The sequence below is a fragment of the Brienomyrus brachyistius genome, chromosome 6 (genome assembly GCF_023856365.1).
Source record: "Brienomyrus brachyistius isolate T26 chromosome 6, BBRACH_0.4, whole genome shotgun sequence".
In the NCBI taxonomy this organism is placed as follows: Eukaryota; Metazoa; Chordata; class Actinopteri; order Osteoglossiformes; family Mormyridae; genus Brienomyrus; species Brienomyrus brachyistius.
This window is the reverse complement of record NC_064538.1, coordinates 15,208,996-15,230,250: the sequence shown is the minus strand read 5'-3', so window position 1 is coordinate 15,230,250 and position 21,255 is coordinate 15,208,996.

Here is a 21,255-nt window from a genome sequence, read left to right as displayed (position 1 = left end):
GAACTCAGGATACCAGCAGAGATACGGGGATGAGACGTATAACAAGCTTTTTTGGGGATAGTGGCTTCCCTTTCAAGGTGTTATAGGGACTGCGGTAGGTTAACGGAAAGATGATAAAATAAATCTGAACACATATGGAGTCCCATTCTTGAAGCCAGTAGTGGCCACTAGAGGGCAATGTAAGACCTTCTTAGTCCAAGTGAAATGAAGATGGAAATTTTGGAGAAGACCTGGCAGGTCAGTTGAGTTGTAACATGAAACCCTAATACACTGAAATATGTTCATCATTAAACTCTGGTGTGGCGAAACTCTCGTATGCTGATTTGGGGAGCTTGCTGATAAAATTCCAAAATAATTAAAAAATGCATTTAGATTCCATTTTTGCAGTGAGAGGTTGATGAATGATGAGTGGATGTTGCAGGTGATCACAAGATTGCCCTTATTATCTGAATATGTGACTAGGTTTCCTGTGATAAACAGACAGCCCTTTCGCAACGCATTGCAACTCATCATACCTATGATCAGCCCCACCAAAGTAGCAAAAGTACTCATGGACAATCCTATTGACAGTGGTTGCCACATTCTGTTTGGGAACCATGTATACATTGGATCACTTAGTGAAGTAATCCATGGCCACAAGCATGTAGCAGTTCCCAGCGTCACTACAGGGAAACAACCACCCCAACCCTCTCCATCGGTGCCCTATCTGATGTGGCGGCATTGGCACTCGAGAGTGATGACTCGCATCCTTCTAGGTAGTGCAGTTCTATGTCCTAAGCTGCAGCTGGGCCAATAGAAGCAGCAACGTAGTTTCCTCAAAGTATTTACTGGTCCAAACTGCCTAGGTCCTCAATTATTTACAACTGTCAATTATTGATAGTCTGATGGACTTGGGGTTGAAGCTTCTTCTGTGCCTCTCAGTTTTCATTGAAAGACAGCAGTAACGTTTTCTTAGGGGGAGAGGGGGGGGGTTGCTGATACGTTCAGCTCAAAAAATACCACCATCTGCAGACCGAGAGGTCCAGGACAGAGCAGTCACCAAACCAGGCTGTGATTCTCATGCGGAGAAGTCTCTATAATGCTCTAGAGTAGAAGGCTCTGAGAATGGCTGGAACGTCTTCAGCTGCCTAGGATGGTACAGCCAGTGCCTGGCTTTGGTATCTGAGTCTGTACATGATTTGACCAGGTGGGGTTATCAGAAATACAGACTCCCATATATCTAAAGATATTCTTCCTCTCAGCGGGAATCCTTTTGATGTTGAGAGGGCTGTAGGTACCAGACTGCTTACGCTTAAACTCCACCAGTACCTCTTTGGTCTTACGGGTATTGGGTGAGAGGCAGTTATCCTGACACCTTTGCATCAGATTGTCCACCTTGTCCATGCAGGCCTTCTCAGAGTTAATGGAAATCAGGCCAATCACTATTGTCAGCAAGTTTGACTGTTTTATTTGAGCTGTGTTTGGCCACGCAGTCTTGCATGAACAAAGAGTACAGCAGTGGGCTCATAACACAGCTTTGGGCTGCCTGTGAGTCAAACCCAGTTTATTTGTACAGCACATTTTCATACACAAAGTGTTTTACGGAAAAGATATAAGAAATGAAGCGCGTAAAGGAAAAATAGACATGGAATATGAAAATGAACAAACTGCTCTCTTGGTGTTAGAAGACAGCGAGCCAATGTAAGGATCTGAGAAGTGGAGTAATGTACTCTTTCTCCTTGGTGTTAATTAGGAGACAGCGAGCCAGGGTAAGGACCTGAGAGTTAGAGTAATGTGCTCTCTCTCCTTGGTGTTAGTTAGAATTCTAGAAGCAGCATTTTGAATGAGTTGAAGTTGTTTGATGGTCTTTTGTGGAAGACCAGTCAGGAGATATTCCAGTCTCAAGATCCTGTTTAGGAACACACCCTCAGATTTTAGCAATATTTTTAAGGTGATAAAATGACACGTTAGCTGTGGCTTTGATGTGCTGTTAAACATTTTCAGCTTACCCTCTTGTCTTTAGAGCCGTAGGTTTGTTACCAAAAAGCATTATTAAGGGTCCAAAGCACAAAGTGCTATGGAACCTTCTTGAAATTGTTAGGATTTTTTTTTTCTTCCCTAAAACTGAATGCCCAACCTAAACCGCAAGTCTTAGGCCTACCAAATTTGGCAGTCAGATGTCAATTCCTACCCACTACTCAGGTCTTCTGCTGTAGCGCCCCCCCAATGCGTTTCGGTCGATATCTCCTGACCCATTGGTCCTACAGTCGAATTTTTTTTTCTACACATTCTGGCAACCGTGTCCTACCAATTTGCCATTTGGACTATGAAGCTCCGCCTACTTAGATTTTTTGCTAATTTGCATAATTTGCAAATCCTACTTTTTTCTTAAAGTCCTACCTTGTCCTACCAAATCAGACAAGTTAAGTGTCAAACGAATCAGAACTCTCAACTGATCAATAATTATACAAAAAGCATTTGGACATTTGCTTATCCTACGGCCATTAGCCACGTCCAAACAATGTCCAAAATTGTCCCGTTTTGGTCTGACTGCTATAACTCGGCCCAGCCTTGTCCTATCTCTACCAAATTTGAAATCCTACCTCCCTATCCCATTCTGGGGACACACTCTAAGGCGGGCCGCATTTCGTCAATAGGGGGCGCTTCAACTAGCACCTGTCTATATCTCCTGACTGCCTTGGCCAATCCGAGTAAAACTTGGCAGATATGTACTAGGACCCAGCCTGAGGTCAGACAAGTACAATGAAAGTCATAAGTCCTAAAAGTGTGGCCGCCATCAGCCAATCAAAATCAAGCAGCCATTTGACAAGCTTAATGATGGCCAATCTAGACCAAATTTGGCTCGTACATTTGTCCTCCGACCCTCTGCCCACCCTGTAAAGGACACCTCATTTGGCCAGATGGGGGCGGAACAGCGCCCCCATCTGCATTTCGGCCTATTTCAGCCTATTTCTCCAGAACTGTCGAACCTAAAGTTGAAATTCATTACCAGTGCAATTCAGTATGTTGTGCCAAATCAAACAACATGAGAACTTGGTTTTCCATCTTTGCGTTTTTCCATGATTTACATAGGTCTGAAAATATGACATTTCGTTAACCTCCTAGGATTTTCGCCCCACCTTCATAAATCTGGTATCATTTAAATCAGGAGACAGTCTTAATAAATAATTATTTAAAAAATCCTAAACTTTTTGTAAGCTACCGCCAGCAGACACACCCTTACTGTACTGGTGCCACGCCCATTTCAATCAGACAGCTATATCTCAGGCCTGCTTAAGTGTATCCTCACCAAATTTGACATCCTGATGTAGCATTCCTCACCGGACATTCCCTCCAAATTTCGTGTCAATTGGTCAAACGGGAGCGCTACAGCCACTTTTTATATATGTCCAAGACCCAGCTAGGCTAATTTAGCTGAAATGAGTTTCCAGATCAGGTAGGAAGCTCTCTCCCTATCTCAGCCTTCTTACCCAAAGCAGCGTGTGGCTCAGTGGGCTAAGCCTGTATGCTTGCAATCAGAGGGTGGCCGGTCCAAATCCAGCTTCGGTCGAGCCTGCTGGTGTCAGTTAGTCCTCCTGCTCTCTGCCGTTCTTCCTCTACTACTTGTCCTACCTGTCCGACTGTCCTACGCTTTGGACCCTTCCGTCACTGCCTGCAGTTACTAGTTTCTGTTTTGTCTTTGTTTAATTGGAGGAAATTCTGTTGCATCCTGGCATTGTCTTAAAGTACAGGCACAGTGAATCTACTGGACTAAGTCATTTGGCAACAAAGCTTCATAAATCTGGGTTTCACCCATATAGCTAGGAAAAGCTATCTTGCTGTCTCAAAGATTTTGCTGTAGTGGGGACATATAAGGATTAAATAAGAGGAACCCAGAATTGATCCTTCAGAGACTCTCTGCCATGCCATCTTGCCCAGCAGCTTCAGCAGGATCCTCTCACCATCTGCTGGCTGCCAGCACCGGTACAGCAGCCCATCATGCTCCTCAAAGTCTCCCCGCTTACTGCCAGTAGAGGGCCTTAGCCTTCTGGTCTGATCTTCATCCAGGTTACATTAATGAACAGATGCGATCTATTTTATATATCACACAAGTAATTGTACTGTTCTTGTACATATTGAATACACCATTCAAACATATAGTGTTGGTAGGAAAAAGTATGTGAATCCCTACAATAAAAGTTAAATGGAGTTAGCAGCTGGCAAACCTGGAGTCCAATCAATGAAACGTGATTGAAGATGTGGGTTACAGCTACAGTGACTTATAAGAAACACTCTGCAAATCTAATCATGAGGGGGTGACGTCCCATATTCCTTCAGGGGGCAGGGCCTCCCTAAGGGTCAAATCCTAGAATCAACAGCTAAACACTTGAAGTAATCATTGGAACCATCCATCCATCCATCCATCCATTTTCCAAACCGCTTATCCTACTGGGTCGCGGGGGGTCCAGAGTCTATCCTGGAAGCAATGGGCACGAGGCAGGGAACAACCCAGGATGGGGGGCCAGCCCATCGCAAGGCACACTCACACGCCATGCACTCACACATGCACTCACACATGCACTTCCTCATTGGAACTAGTTAACATTTAAGTTCATAAGTCTATGTACCTTATGCAAAACATCAAACTGACGTGGTATCCATGGAAGGTCACCATGGAGGAAGTCTAGGGCTGATTTTAATGTCAGGCCAGCCCTGCTGATGACCAAAACTGTACAACTGTCATATCGCATGGCAGGGCTGGTAGGGAAGCCAAGAAGCTCAGTCTTAGCTGTAGAGAATCCTCATCCAGACTGTCATTTCTGCAAAGAACGCGGAGATCTGAGCAAAATACATGAAGATACATGAATGAGATTTTCCTTAAGTGGCCTAAATATTGTTCACCTTTACATTTAATCTTCTCTGAACCTCCCACATTAATCTTTTGCTTTTCCTAACATACCACTAAAATCCTGATCTATTTATACTTTCTGTAGTAGTATAAGGAGGTACCACAGTGTTCACATGGATTTTGTTGGGTCAGCTGATCACTCTGAGCACCCTGAGCTCTGTGGTAACAGTAGGTAGCATTGTTGTCTCCCTCTACCTATGTTGGGGGTTCAAATCCGCTAGAAATTTCCAGGATGAACCAGAAATTTCTTTTTTCTTAGTGGTGGCGTAAAGGTTAGGGAAGCATGCTTGTGATTGGAAGGTTGTTGGTTTGAATCCCTGCCCAGCAAGGCATCACTGAAACATCCTTAGCTAGGTACTGCCCCCAAGTACTGTTCCCCCGGTGCTAAATAATAGCTGCCCGATGATATGTCACGTATGGGTTAAATGCCGAGGACGCATTTCATTTCCCACATGTCATGTTTGTTCGTTATTAATGAATCATGACCAGGGCCGTAGGCAGGATTTTTAAAATACCAGCCTCTTAAGTGTTAGCTGCTCTTAATGTGCCTCGTAATGGATCATGGTTATTCATGTTGCAGAACAAACCGAGGACTTGACCTCAGTGCCTCAATGGTAGCTATGGCCATAATCAGGACACATCTTTCGTCTTTCGCTTAAGTAGCAGCTATATTTGTTCATATATTTGTGTTACCCAATTTTTTTCCCTCATGCTCCACCCCCCCCCCCCCCTCCCCCCAAGTTTAAAGAACACGACCTTTGGGCAATTTCTTTACCATTGTGTTTTTACACTGCTTTACCACGTGGTGGCAATGTGTGCTAATGTCAGATCTACAGCAAGCTTGGTATAAGTAAAAGTACTCTCCGTTCACAAAAAGGGGTCCTTTAAGTCTTTAACTTAAGAGATATAACATAAAAATTCATTTGAATGTAAATGTTATTCAGTTTTATTACTATAAAGATTCTGTCAATGACGTTTATGTTAATGACACATATGGCCAAGCCAGAAGTGAAGAAAAATGTAGAAGTTTGTTAGAAAAGTGTTTGGTTTGTAGTTTTTTTAGTGTCTCAGTAATCTGTCTGATGTGCAAGTACGTAAATATTTCTGAGAAAGGGTATGAAGCTTTTTGGTATTTCACCACAAATACGTAGTAGATGACATATTAACACTTTATCATATGATTGAATTGTACGGGTAGTAAATACATGAAGAATTGTTTTAGACATACTTTGAAGGAAACAAGGAAGTGAACCCAATCTTGAAGTTCCTTTAGGAAATGTATGACTATAATACAGATGTGAGAGAAGAGGGACTTTGACTCAGCCACTGTGACACACTATCACACACATTGAATGCTTTCCTTCTGAGGGGGGCACAAAGCCCCTTTGTGTTCCTCATCTACTTGCTTTCCCAGTGTATTTGCCTCCATCTCAGAGGAGAAATTCAAGTCTTAATAAAGGCAGAGACTGATACTGTCTCGTGCAATTTCAGTCATTTCTGCAAAAAAATCCCTTCTCCCACATTGTCAGTCGCACAATGCCAGTTTACTGGTGAAGTTGCTGCATTGTAGTGTCATCTTGGGTCACTGAGAAAATATGACATTTCTCACAATGAATAAACATAATGTCTGGAAGTTCTCTGTGATTTTCTGCACTGTGCAGCACTCTGAATCAGTGGGCAGCGGATGGAGTCATTCGGCTTCGATCAGAAGACAATGAGCCATTGAGCTTTTGCATTAGGTAATGAGCTGTCTCGGACTGAAAGGGGATTCCACCACAGCCGTGCGTTTAAATTTTTTTTACAAATAAAAAATGCCGACGATATTGAATTGTTTCCTAGAACTGATTGTGAAGCATGGTTTGGCAGGAGAAGCTTACACTATAAAAACATACTCTGATCATGTCCTTAAATGCAAACGGATGTTGATTAAAATGTTTAGATGGTCTGCAGAATGTTTTGAGGCTGGTCTGCATTGTTTAATGTTAACCCAGTTATCCAGTTCCCTACATCATTTCTCATTTGTTTTCATTTTCTATGTCATTTTGACTCTTTTATAATCGTTTGCCTAAGAAATTTAGAACTCTGTGCTTCATTGGGCACATGTATCATTTACTTAGCTACTACTGAAGTACAAATCTTCAGCAAATGTAGTAGCTGCTTGAGTTAAAAATTGTCATAATTCAATCATGGTGTAAAAAACATTTGATCAATATTCCATTTGCATTATTCATTACTTGTTCCTTCAATAATTCCTCAGTATTTCACGTGTTATTCATTACTTTTTCTTTCAGTCGTTCTGTCAGTCATTCCTTCAGTCGTTCACAAAGGTTTACAGAATTAACAGATATAGCAATCAGTATAGTTTATTATAACTGCTTGAGAGAAAAGATGTCTAGATTCATTAATGATGACCAAACTTGAGTATGTAACTGACTCTGTGGGTAATTAGTACATAAGTAATGGCATAATTCCACATTATTTGTGCTCCCTCAAGTGAAGTATTACCATAATTTGCATAACAGAGAGTGAAGTGAACCTACTCAAGTCAAGGGGGCAAAAGAGTATGGGGCACGATGCTGGGGTGTCTGTCATGCAGACACATAGCCACTGGACAATAAATTTGCCCCCTCAAACCCCCCCCCCCCCCTCAAAAAAACAAAAAAAACAAAAACAAATTGTTGCTAATGAAGCACATAGCCAGGCGGTAGAGGGACCTATTGGTAGGATTGCCGATCCCCTCACAAATTTATTTCTGGTTAGGGACCTGATTCTGCCACAGGGCACACATGTGCACAATCACACACACTGCAGGCAATTTGGTGGTGGCAGTTCGCCTAAGTGCACGTCTTTGCACTGTGGGATGAAACTGGAGTTTCCGAGGCTATGTAATTTAACCTTGATGTGGTTGGAGGTGCTTCCCCTGCTGAAATAGCATCTTCCCACGCTACAATAGCAATTCCGAAACAATGGCTATTTATTAAGTGCGTCAGTCTTAGAAAGTGCTGTTAAATTCTTATTAAATAATATTGGTCAATTTATTGCTTTACTTCTAACCCACTGTGGCTTATTTGGCAAAATGATATATGCCCTTCTGCAGAATCCCTCAATCCTGTGTATGTATTATGTGTAATCTCTATTGATGGAAAAATAATCTACAAGGTAATCTTTGGGTTGTAGAAGGAAGTGTTATCTACTGGTTGGTTCCAAGGTGAAAGTCAGAAGCCTGTGAATGAGACGACAAGACGGTAACGCAGAGTGGCAGGAACTCTAGATGTGCTAGGGGTGACTATAATACCAATGACTTTGGTAAAGGTTCGGATCTATATAGTGCCCAAAGTGTTTTAATCCTACATTGGTATTGTGTCACCAGAAAGGTGCAGCCTTTCGTAAGGAGGTTATGTCTGAATGTCTAGGTCAGTTCTCTGGGTAAAAGATTAGCAGGTCCAGAGTTCCCAGACATGAGCAGTTTGAGCAATGGTGTAACTTGGGGTGGGTCTCGATGTCCTACTCCATACAGTGTGTGGGTTAAAAACTTGGTATATTATTGGATCCTCAAGTCTTTCTTGCTTTGTTTGAGTATGTGATGGACCATTTATAGTACGTATTCTGTGCCGTGTTTCCCAAGATGGGGCTAAAGCAACCGGAAAAAGCCGAATGTTTGAGTCAGTCACCTGACCTAAATCTGACTGAGCATAGGCCCCCAAAATAAGCAGGAACTGCAGATGGCTGCAGCAAAGGCTTGGCTGAGCGTCACCAGTAAACAAACCCAGAGCCCGGTGCTCTCTGTGGCTTCCAGATATCAGGCTGTCAACGATTGCAAAGGATTTGCAACAAAGTATTAAATGTGAAAATTTTCTTTAAGATAAAATTAATTTCTCTAAATATTTTTGGATGTGTGTATAAAAATGGTTAGTATTCAGGTCAGCCAATATATCACTATAACACAGTTTCATTAATAATTCATTGTAAAGGTGTACAGAGACAACATAATAAGAAATACTGCACTGTAAGTGATGCTAATGAAATCCTTGCTTTATAGATTTGGCTGGTAATTTATGATGGAATAAAGAAATGTGAATATTCCTCCAGGTCTTTTGGTGCAAGACCACCTAGATGAAACTGCAAGCATCACAAAATAAGTTTACAAATATTATGACATTGTGGGATGCCTTTAATTTGAAATGGCAAACAAAACCATATGACATGGGGATTGGGAAGGATATTTTTTGGATTATTACCATAAAGTCTTCCTTTTAAGACATAAAAAGGAAAAATAGACATATATGTTTGAAAAGAATAACTTGATTGCATGGCTCAGTGTGAACTTGACAGGACAGCGGGTAGGTCACTCGCATTGCACCATGCCAACATTTTGTTTTTCTATATTTGTTCACCTGTTGGATCGTGGCAAAAAACATCAATCTACTATCTGCCTGCCAGTTTTGTTGGACGGGTTTGGCCATGAGTAACCACTAGCATATGGATAATTGAAAATGATGCTGTGTAATAATGTGCCAGTTGTTTCCCTCCCACGTCCTTTACCTTGTACTTTTTATATGTTGGCATGATTGACACAACATATTCAAAGGTATTTGAAATGATATCAGTCATTAGCCATTCATTCAGGATAATGATATCAGTCATTAGCCATTCATTCAGGTTAATGATATCAGTCATTAGCCTGAAAATGTTAACCTTGTTTTATTCCAGAATTGTAGAGTTCAAAAAGTGTCCTGGAACCACAGGTTCAGGATACTTTTCAGAATCCATCCATCATTTAAAAAGTTAAAGATGATAGTAATAGCTAAGATTGATTTGCTACATTGTGAACTATATGAACATTTTACTTTCTGTTTTCTGGTACGGACAGTCTACGTTAATTGATTTGTCCTCTGTACTAACCTCATTGGACAGCTGTGCTACATACTACTTCACTTCATTACAGCAGCAAGTGCCTGAGTGATTAATGAGATTTGCCTGTACTTGAATAAGCTGGTGTCTTTAACTTTAACAGATGTAACGGATGGTGTTGGTAAGAGATTTTTGTCCTTGGCTAGCAGGCAGCTCAGTCCTCAGGGCTGGAGAAACGCAGTTCTGTTTTTCGTTGTCCGCTGCAGGTTGTATTAAATATCCATTTCACTGATCTTTTCACTGACGCTTTTCCTAACTGGGGAACTTTTTCCTGTGCTGCACAGGGAAGCTTGGCAACTGACTGGCTCATGTTCCAGGCTCTGGTTTGTGTCCATGTAATGGTGACTACTGTTTGAGACATGTTGTTGATGTTGGAGAGGAGCTCCTTAAGTACGCAATTCTTCAGACAAAGGGCATACATTTGGCAAAAATTACAAGGTGTTGACCACCTATGTTTAGGGATTTCCTCCTCTAATTAAAGACTGAAGACAAACAATCACCGAGGAATCAGTTTATTTTCTTTGCTACTAATATGGGTTGTGGTCTTTTTCTATGCTCTTCCAGTTGTGTCCACATACCTACTGGCTTAAGTTTCACTGCAAGTATTCCTAATGCACCAACACAAGCAACACAGACTTCTACGTAGACAGTTAACTGAATGTCTTACAGATCACCCATCCATATTATCATAGAGCAGAAACAAAATGGATACTCTGAGAGAAAGACATGGAGTATAGCTGGACGTGTGTGACATGAAAAGGGATGATGTAGAAAAGGACTAAGCTATTTCTACCTCTGTGATTTATTGGATGCTGTTGTTTCTCTGTGCTGATATGCTCCCTTTATCGCTTCTCTACATGGGTGCTGCCAACTGCACATCTTGCAAAAATGTGTCTTTTAGTCATTTATACTGATGAGAAGCAGAGGTAAAACCCTGAAGAAGCCCGGTATGTGGTGAGACAGATCTGACTGAGGAAGGTGCACTTTTGGTCAAACCACAGGATCCGTTCCCTCTGCAGTACCCAGTCCAAAATAATAATAAATAATAAATGAATGAATATATCAACACCTTAAATCAGCTTCCAGTCTTTCACATTCAGTTACCCATCACCCTGACACCTTATCGATCTTTCTCTTAATAAATCCTCCAAAAACCATGTCCATGAGTATTCCATGCAGTCATTCAATGATTTGACTATTGGAAATTACCTTAATTTTCAATGCATAATAGATGCCTCTGTTAACCTGTGGTCATGAATACACCATTAAGTACCTAACAAAATCATGAAGAACTACATTACCCATGAGCCCTTATATGGAGCCTTTGTTCCATTTTCTCTAAACGTATGCAGGTAGCCCTGGATTTACATCAAACCAATTTATGTAAATCTGGACTCACTCAAAAAGCTGAGATAAACAGTGATTATGGCCAAGGGCCTGTATTTTTTATCCTAGTCTCATGTGGTTTTCTTTCCCAGTTTCAACCGAGCATTTGTTATGTTGCGATGCTCATGTGTATCTGTCATCTTTGTTTAATTTGAATTACAAAGGTCCTTTTCTGGTCTATATTTTAGTGTTTTTTTGTTAATTTGACAAATTGGTTTTCAGCAACTGATTGTTTTCTTTTATAGAAAATAAAACACGTAATTTTGGGCGATGCAGCTGTATGTGTAATTCACTTGTGTGCATTTCACTCTCCGCGTTCCCTCTGAAGCCCCCTGCTCTACGCGAGCTGTCAGGATGATATCGATCTCTGCACCCGCAGACAAGGCTCTGCAGGACGCGTGGAGCTGACACTGCTCTGATTCACTAACAGCAGCCTGCGTTGGCTCCTCATGCTTTTCCTCTTTCCCTGACCTGCTCCTTTCTCTCTGTTCCTCTTTAAATTCCTTGCTTCCCTCTTCATTTACAGCTTCCTCAGTTTATCTGATTGTTCCCAAGCACTGCCTTTAATAACCCCCCAGTCACTCCTCATCTCCCTTCTGCTTACCATATCCAAGCCCCATTTCCAGGTAGTCCTCATTTGGAGGACTGGCATTTCCATCTGTCTGACAGCCTGAACATCCAGCCCGCTGCGTTTGTTTGTTTCCCCAGAATCAAATATCTGCACTATGTCCAACCTCTGACAGTGCAGTTCGTCACAGAATCCAGGCCAAAACCACAAATGAAAGTTAACAGTTTGTAAAACTTCCCATTTTTTGTATGACTTGATACAGTGTGTGGCATTGAGTGTTTATCAGTATGCATATTTGACCCTTGTTGACATCATCTTCCTTTGCCAAAGTACAGTTCCAATACTCAAGAACAGAAGTACGGAGAACTCTAAAAAAATATTGTTCTTGCTCACCCCTGTATATCAAGGAAACATCAGTTGCATCTTCGCCAGTGAGAACAATCCCATGATTCATTGCACCCTACTTTCCTTCTTGAGAGACAAGTTAACAAGACTGCTCCTGCCAAGAACACTAGTACGACTTTTGCATTCTGGGACTGATAATCACCCATTAGGTGTCGCCTAGGTTTTGGGACCTGTTGCGTGACCTTCACAAGATACGGTGTCAAGAAATGTTCCCCTTAACATCCATTCCCCATTCTCAGTAGGACAGAAATATCTCATCCATTTTGCTGCATTCTGCCAAGAACATTCAAATGCCAGACACTGAACAAGTGGACAGGAAGAGGAGGAGAAGGGACAGAGGAGAAATGACTGCACTGCATTCCGTCTTCCTTTGTTGTGCCACGCAGGCTGCCTGTTAGCCATTCCAAAACAAGTGCCTTGCAATGTGTTCTACTTATTCATCAAAACCCAGATGTGCCGCGTGTCCAACACAGTCCCCAGTTCAAAGACCATGAAGACACCCTTTAAGGAACATCAATTCTGCCATTTATGTAACAATGCCTGTTTACCTGAGCAAAACAGCAACTGCAAATAACAGAATGCTTTCATTTTAAAGAGAAAAACAGATTTTTCAAATGTGCTTCTTTTCCCTGTCTGCAGCCTTGGCCTTCAGATCCTGTGACTTTGAGCAAATGATGTGCTGGATGGAAAAATTTTCCAAAGCATTCTTTCCTTTCTAATATATCACAGTTAAAATGCAAGGTGAGGTTTCGCAATTCTAAGACATTTTGATGCATCACTTATTTCTCATATGCACTCTTGTCGGCTCTTGTGTTTAACTGGCACAACTTAACAAAGTGCAGCTACGCTAAGGTGACAGTACTAAGCTTTCTTTTTTCCCTTTGATAGGTTATGTGGGAATAGCTCAGCGGGTAGCAGTGATTACTGCATCGTCTCGGGTTGGAGATTCCAGTGCCGGCTCTGTGGGTATGCAGTTTGCATGTTCAGTGTTTGAGTCTTATCCTGTAAAGACATGTAGTGTACCCTGAGATGGACTGACATCATGTCTAGGGTGAGGGGCACCTGCTGAATTTTGTTCCAGGGAATAAACACCCCCACCACACACACACACACACACACACACACACACACACACACAGATACACGACGACTAGCCAGTTGAGACAGGATTGCATTATACCACTTTATAGGAAGAAATGGTCGTCCTAGAAAACAGGCAGTTAAACTTAAACTTCATATGCTCTTTATTATATCTTTAGAATTTATTGAATTTGAAAATGAGTTTTGTTAAAAACCAGGAGCCCTTCAAGTTGATGTGACAGTCCCATCTCAGTAAACATCAGTGGTGCACTGATGTGACTGATAATGATAACTGATATACAGCGCTAGTCAAAAGTTTGGACACTACAAAGGAGGGTGATAGTGTTGTCACATGACTTGGCCACCTCACCATAACACATTGGAAATGTTTTTTGATGATTTTGACCAGAGAGTGAAGGAAAAGCGGCCAATGAGAGCTCAGCATGTATGCGGGACCCTTCAGGACAGCTGGAAAAGCTTCCCAGGAGGCCACCTCATAAAACTGGCATTGAGTTCCAATCCACAGAGCTGCCCCCTCCCCCCACAAAAAAAATATTTTTTTGTTTAAATAAGTTTCTCATCAGTGCATAATTCCATATGTGTTATTTCATAGTTTTAAAATTATTCTAGAATGTAGAAAATAGTAATAAACCTCCAAACTTTTGACTGGTACTGTGTGCATGTGTGTATGTATATATATATATATATGTGTGTGTGTGTGTGTGTGTGTGTGTGTGTGTGTGTGTGCGGTGAAACTTGCCTGTGCAGAATAGCCTACATCATTTTTTATTAAAAAGAAAAGAAAGACCAATCTACTGGGAAGATTTAATAATGAACTGTGAAAATGTGCAGTCCAGTACTTTGAAATTAGTTATAGGGCTATAAGTTGTGAAGGAGTCGATGAAAACTCCAGAATTATTTATAGTGTCATGTGGCTAATGGCCTGACAAAATGCCTCGTCCTACGCTACTAAAAATGACTGACCATCCATTAAAATTACCTCTGTTATTTCAGCAGTTGTGTCTTTAGTTCTGGTCCTGCTATCTTTGAATATTGATTTTGTTTAAATATTGGCTGGGAAAATTGGCATGTTAACCAATATTTTGTGATTTGCTACAAAATAATAATAAAGAGAGAAATATGTTGAAAAGAATCATGAACGAAAACTGCTATCACGATTCTGAGTGGAAAAAAATAACAATTCATATTTTACTCTGAATTGTGCAGCTATAGGCCTGCTTGTCCATTTACATATGTGTTACAGACACAACGAGGAAAAAAATAAAAAAACCTGGCACATTAGGTAAATACTAATGAGTCTGAATGCCAAGGTTATGCAGAATGCTCATAGGTGTAGCTGTAGGCAGCCGTGTCCTGGGGTTACAGCAGCGCGGATATTTTGTGTGTAAATACCCATCGAACGTATAATGAAGAAAGTTAAGGAAGCTATTTCAGAACAATGACTTGAATGCAAGTAAAACAATGATAAGACTTTGTGAAGGCCGTGTGTTTTTGGCATTCAGAAGCACTGTAAGCCTGTGCCATCATGGTGCATTTCCAGCAGTCACTTCCCTTTGGAGATCAGTACCGGAGGCCTGTGTGTGTACCTGCCTGATTGCACTTGTTATTCATTGTCCAGGCTATTTTTTTAATTAAGCTGCTTATGTTCATCTCTGAGTGTGGGAAGCTGGGAAACCCAGACGTGGCCACCTTTAATTTCTGTGGAATTGTAATACAAATCACCACTTAACCTCTGCATCTGTGCTGCGTTTCAGCATGCCTGTGACAAAGAATCTACAGTAAATAAAACGTGATTGATGGGGTCACTGCCGGAGCTCCACCCAGTGTTTAAAAGAAACTAGCTGCCTCGGGCGATGGCTTGCTTCCGTTGTGCAAGGGAGTGCAATAAAGTGCAATAAAGTGCACTTGATGGGCGGGGAGACCTTCAGACGGGCCCCAAAACAAAGAAAGCAACAGCCATAATACTGGATTTCACAAAGATGAACTGAGAATCTTCCACAAATTAAACACGCAGGTTGTTCGGAAAATAACTACATAGTTATAAATTGTGTTTTTCTTTATATAAATGAATGTGGGTCATAAAAAGGAGCACAGACATAAGCTGGAGTGAAACCAGAAATTTAAGCCAGTTAGTGATGACAAAGTGTGACTGACAGCATTTTCTGCCCTTGCATGTGCAGAATGTGCCTGCAGCACTGACTCAGTAACATCCCTACATTGTTATGCTAAAGGATAAACATATATTGGATATATCCAGCCAAATGCCTACCCTGGACCGGGGGCCGGGGGCCATATACCATGCAACTATTTGAATCATTGGTGTTAGTAATTGCATTATGCTGCGAGTCGACTAGTCATTAACTTACACGACGCCGCCTTTTCTGATTGGTTTCTCTGTCTGTCCCCTTGTATAGGGTCCCTGCACTTCCACCTCCACCCCTGCTGCCAGGTGCCTTCCTGCCCGCCTCGCCTCGCCCCGTGTGATGCACTCCTGCAGCCGCTGCACTGGAGGTACCCAGGAAGAGGGCAGCCGCTTGAAATGCTCTGCTTCTCTTGTCACATAGTCGTGATGGATGTCAGGGCTGTTCGGTCATGTTCAGACATTACTACAGCAGTTCTCTTGTAAAGCATGGTTAGAGTCTCTGTGCGATATAACATTATTTAAAGGTATGGCTCAGGCTCCCATCCATCCATCCATTTTCCAAACCGCTTATCCTACTGGGTCGTGGGGGGTCTGGAGCCTATCCTGGAAGCAATGGGCACGAGGCAGGGAACAACCCAGGATGGGGGGGCAGCCCATCGCAGGGCACACTCACACACCATTCACTCACACATGCATACCTATGGGCAATTTAGCAAGTCCAATTAGCCTCAGCATGTTTTTGGACTGTGGGGGGAAACCGGAGTACCTGGAGGAAACCCCACGACGACATGGAGAGAACATGCAAACTCCACACACAATGTAACCCAGGCAGAGACTCGAACCTGAAACCCAGAGGTGTGAGGCAACAGTGCTAACCACTGCACCACCATGCCGCTCCTGGCTCAGGCTCCATTTTGGCATTACATTACTTCTTGATTTGGCATTACATTACCTATAGATTTTATCACACACAAAAACACACACGCACACACATGTCTGGTAAACATGTCTTTATGGGGACTGCTCGTTAATTACTATGGGAAATATGCTAACGCCAACTATGACAATTTTAACCCCTACCCAGTCCTAACCATAAGTAAAAAAGCATGCCTCCTGGACGCCTCCCTCGTGAGGTGTTCCCGGCATATCCCGCTGGGAGGAGGCCCGGAGGAAGACCCACGACATGCTGGAGAGGCTATGTCTCTCGACTGGCCAGGGAATGCTTTGGGATTCCTCCAGAGGATCTGGATGAAGCCCCCGTGACCTAACCTGGAAAATGCGGTAGGAGGTGGGTGGATGGATGGATGGATGGATGGATGGATGGATGGATGGATGGATGGAGTACTGTATACATGTAACCTTTGCTATACTCTCTTTGAATAAATGAAAACTGTGTAAATGAAATAAACCCAAACTTGAGAAGGAGTGATAGAGAAAGAAAATGCTCATCCAAAGTAGGTTTATCCTTTCGGTTCTTGTTGTGGATGCTGGTAATAACTGTGGCTGATATTGTTAATACCGCTGAATGTTTTTTAAACCTGAATGTGTAGCATTGTTTCTGGTAACCTGAAAAAAGAGAGAGGGAGCGCATTCCTCTGTGTCCCGCCCCGATCGTCCGCTCCTTCCGTGTGCCACGCCCCCCTCGTTAACCTCGTGCGGAATCCGCATGTTGATCAGCTGTTTCTTTTTGCTGTCATTAGTTCAATGTGTTTAGTCCGCGGTTCAGTTTCTTTTCCTAGTCCGGTCATTGTATCGTCAGTCTCTATTCGCTTGCCTTAATTAATTGTTAATTAAGCGCCGTGTTTTCCTGATTCCTGATGTCCTGCTCTTTCGTCTGCGCTCGGTGCGCTGTACAGCACGACACTGCGTGTGTGTGTGTGTGTGTGTGTGTGTGTGTGTGTTACTAAAAGAAAATACTCAAAAAGATGTTCTTCATTTCCATTCTTGATTTCATCGGTTACATAAATGCATGATTCCTAGCTAACAGAAATCCATATTTGATAACAAACCTGAACATCTGTTGCAAATTGTTTTTTCATGTGTGTTTTGTAACTTATCCTTCTTCTCTACTCTTTCTTGTGCATGACAAGACTGCAAAAAAACATATTTTACATATTTTAATGGATTGCAAATCATAAATATATGATACTTTAATAGCTGTTGATTTCCTATGCCATTTCATTCTCTGAACTGTCACTTAAAATAACTTCTGCTATTAACTATATGTGTGCCTGATGCTTCTCCTTATCCATTCCAGTATTTCCTGAAATGAGATGATAACAAGTATGTATTGCCTTGCAGCACACATCTGTCTTTGTGTGATTTGGGAGCAGTTCAAAACAGAGCAGGAGGGAGGAGAAAGGACTGAGTATTTTGGAACTGAAAGCAAAGGCACACAGGAGGTTTGGTTTTGAATAAAACAAAAATAAGATTTTTTATTCCTACAGTACTCTGTTTGTTTCCTCTCTATGGCATTCGTTTCTCTTTTAAATATATATGTTTTTTCTTATCAGTTTAATAGTTGATAGTTAATTTAAGTCCATCATTATACACACGGTGCATAATTACCTATATTTCTGGCATTATGAAAGGCATCGCTGTTTGAAAATAGAATAGAAATAAATTGATTCACTGTTTCCTGCTTTTCTGGATTGTTTCTTGGCATCATAGTGAAGTTAACTACATCATGCATCAGTAGGTCCTGTGGATGATTAGATATATATCAGGAGACAGGGCAATGATTGTTTTTTAAAATAGAGCAATAGCACCTGTAGAGGAAGGCCTAGCATAACGGTGCTGTGGGCACGTGATGGCGGCAGCCGGCTTGGAAGCGCTACCCGCACTGTGTTTGCCAGATGCTCGCTTTTTCACATGGTGGCTTTTAGAAAATTGTTTGAATCTAGATAATTAAACAATCCAATGAATATGGAGCTCCTTTGGCTGCCTTAACTTACATACACTGTTGTAGGTCGTACGGGCAGCCAACACCTTCCTGTTGAAAGTTGAATCAGCCCATAATATTCTGCCCTTCTGCTGGAGCTCTGATGGGGGGGGGATTTAGGTGAGGTATTCTCCCATTGGTCAATTTCAGCCACGCGCCATCAAACCACTTGGACTAGTCCACTAAAACAAAAGCCACTCACTGACCACCCACAGCCTGATTGGGAAGCTTTACTGCGATTTAAACGCAAAGAATTTAGTCATTACTTCAGACATCATGGATATTTTTCCAAAAAAGCCCTAATCCTTCATTACCAGGGGATATTATTTTGTTTCACTGTAGCAGAGAAGGGGCCTGGAAATGTGGAAGAGGAGAGAGCATGTCTGATAATACCTCCATCCATCCATCCATCCATTTTCCAAACCGCTTATCCTACTGGGGCGCGGGGGGTCCGGAGCCTATCCTGGAAGCAATGGGCACAAGGCAGGGAACAACCCAGGATGGGGGGCCAGCCCATCACAGGGCACACTCACACACACATTCCTAGGGGCAATTTAGCAACTTCAATTAGCCTCAGCATGTCTTTGGACTGTGGGGGGAAACCGGAGTACCCGGAGGAAACCCCACGACGACATGGGGAGAACATGCAAACTCCCATGTAACCCAGGCGGAGACTTGAACCCGGTTCCCAGAGGTGTGAGGCAACAGTGTTAACCACTGCACCACCATGCCACCCCTCTGATAATACCTGCACTACAAAATTCATCATGAATGTTGGTGCACTACAATAAACTATAGTGATAAATCAAGGCAACTGGACACAACAAGTGGCTGGAACAGGGTGTGAGCCAACAAGTAGAATAAAGTCCCATCCTTACATTAATACGACCCCCCCTCCCCACTCTTCAGCAGTAGCTCACATTCTGTGTAAAAGAGGATCAATGATCCACGTGTCACTTAATTTACTAATCAGCGTAAATAATAAGCAAACGAGGTGTTTTTACACCTGACTTTTTTAAATATAATTTTGTTGCATCTTTAATGTTGCATTTAATATTAAGAGTAATTCTGAGACATGGTTTCACCCAGGGGCAGAGAAGGGGTCTTGCAGTAGGGAGGACTGACAGGTGGGGGTTCCCTCGGTATCATTTTTCCAATCCAAGGAGGGGGGCTCCTTTGTAAATTGTTGTGAATTTTGTCTGATCATCTGTTATCAAAAGGCACACTCAGTACAATTTGCCAGCTGGGGGGCTGGGTAAATTTTGCAGAGTGCCCCCAGTCGTGATGTTTCCAGGGCTGGATGCCCCTTTGCCCCCTTCACTACTGGTTTCACCCACTATACCCCCACTACTCTTCCTTCGCATGGCATGCACTATTCACTGGGAGTCTGATACAATTTGTTATATTATTTAAATTCTGGTAAATGTTCTGAGGACAGCAAGGATACTTCTGTGCAGTTTGTTAGGTAAAAACATGATACTTGCTGATTGCACTTTTTTCAATTGCTGCTAATGTATGATAATGATCTCCCAGCCAGTCAGGCTAGGCTCCGACACCTTGTGCCAATTCGCATTTCTGCATAATGTATGACCTTCTCATTTTTTATGCATATCCTGGTGTTTCCTGGTCACAAAATCATCATTATTCACAAGGGATTCCTAGGTATTGTCCAAAGTTGCTTTACTGGACTTCACATGTTCTCTCCATTGTTTGTATGTCAGTGTCCAAGGTAGTATTTTAGTAGCTCAGCTTACTGGTACGTTTTACAAAGCCTGACTGTAAGAGAAAGAGTCTGAAGACTTATCTTCTCCTATCACTGTACTCCTCTTTTTTTTCTCACTGATCTCTCTCCCTGACTTTCTGTCCCTCTCTCTCTCTTTCTCTCTCATATCACTCTCTTCCCTTGAGTCTCTCCAGGAATGTATGACACATGTGAGGTAGGTAGGGGGTCTAAGGGTACATAACAACAGAACAGCGGGACAACCGTAATAACAGTGAAGGCAACGTGGGCAGGAATAATGGTGATGAAAGAGAGATGGAAACCCCCCCCCCTAGTCCCCGATAAAGCCATTCAAATGAGCGTCTTCAAGCTTTTTAATCAGTTCAAGTTAGCAAACATCTGTGCTGTAGCCAGGACTGAGCAGGGGGCACTTGTTGTGACTTGTCAGCAGATACACAGGAGCATGTTTGGCTCTAACACCATTTTTCTTTCACTTCTGAATTTTGAGCTTTGGTAACTTACTTCTGTACCCCCTTCTGATCTGTGCTTAGAATGATAAGCTAATTCTCTTGAGTGTTAAGAGTTATTTGAGAAATGCTAATCTTATTTATTCTGGTTGGCCAATGTATCATTTGTGTATGTTGTGTGTATTAAAATGAGCTGAGGTTTTGTGTATGAAATCCATGGCTATTACAGATGTGTGTTTCGTTTGTGTGTCCTGCAGGAAGGACAAATGTGATAAACCTGCTCTGATATTACGAGGGCCCACTCCAGCGCCTTTCTTCATGCACGCATGTCCATCAGGCAAGTTCTCACTTGCAATAAATGAACCAAATGTTCCTTTTTGGCTGGGTTGAGGCAGTGTGTGGACTGAGGAGGTGCATTGGAAAAGAAATCAAGCTGTTAGTTAATCATCAGATATGAAATATTATATGTTCATGTTGGCAATATATAATGCAAACTGGCCCATGTTTCTAACAGATAATGTAAGACATGAGCATCTTTGTATAGCTGGAGAAGGAGTACAACAACAGGGAAGGGTGTTTTAACCAATTTCCTGTGGCTCAGAGGTTCAACCGACAAATAAGATTTGTTTAAGGTTTTTATACATGTCCTGCAGGCTTTGGAAGAGTAAGTGTGATCTGGAATGGAATGGATCAGTTTGTTTGTGATGTGTCTGGGTTATAGGCAT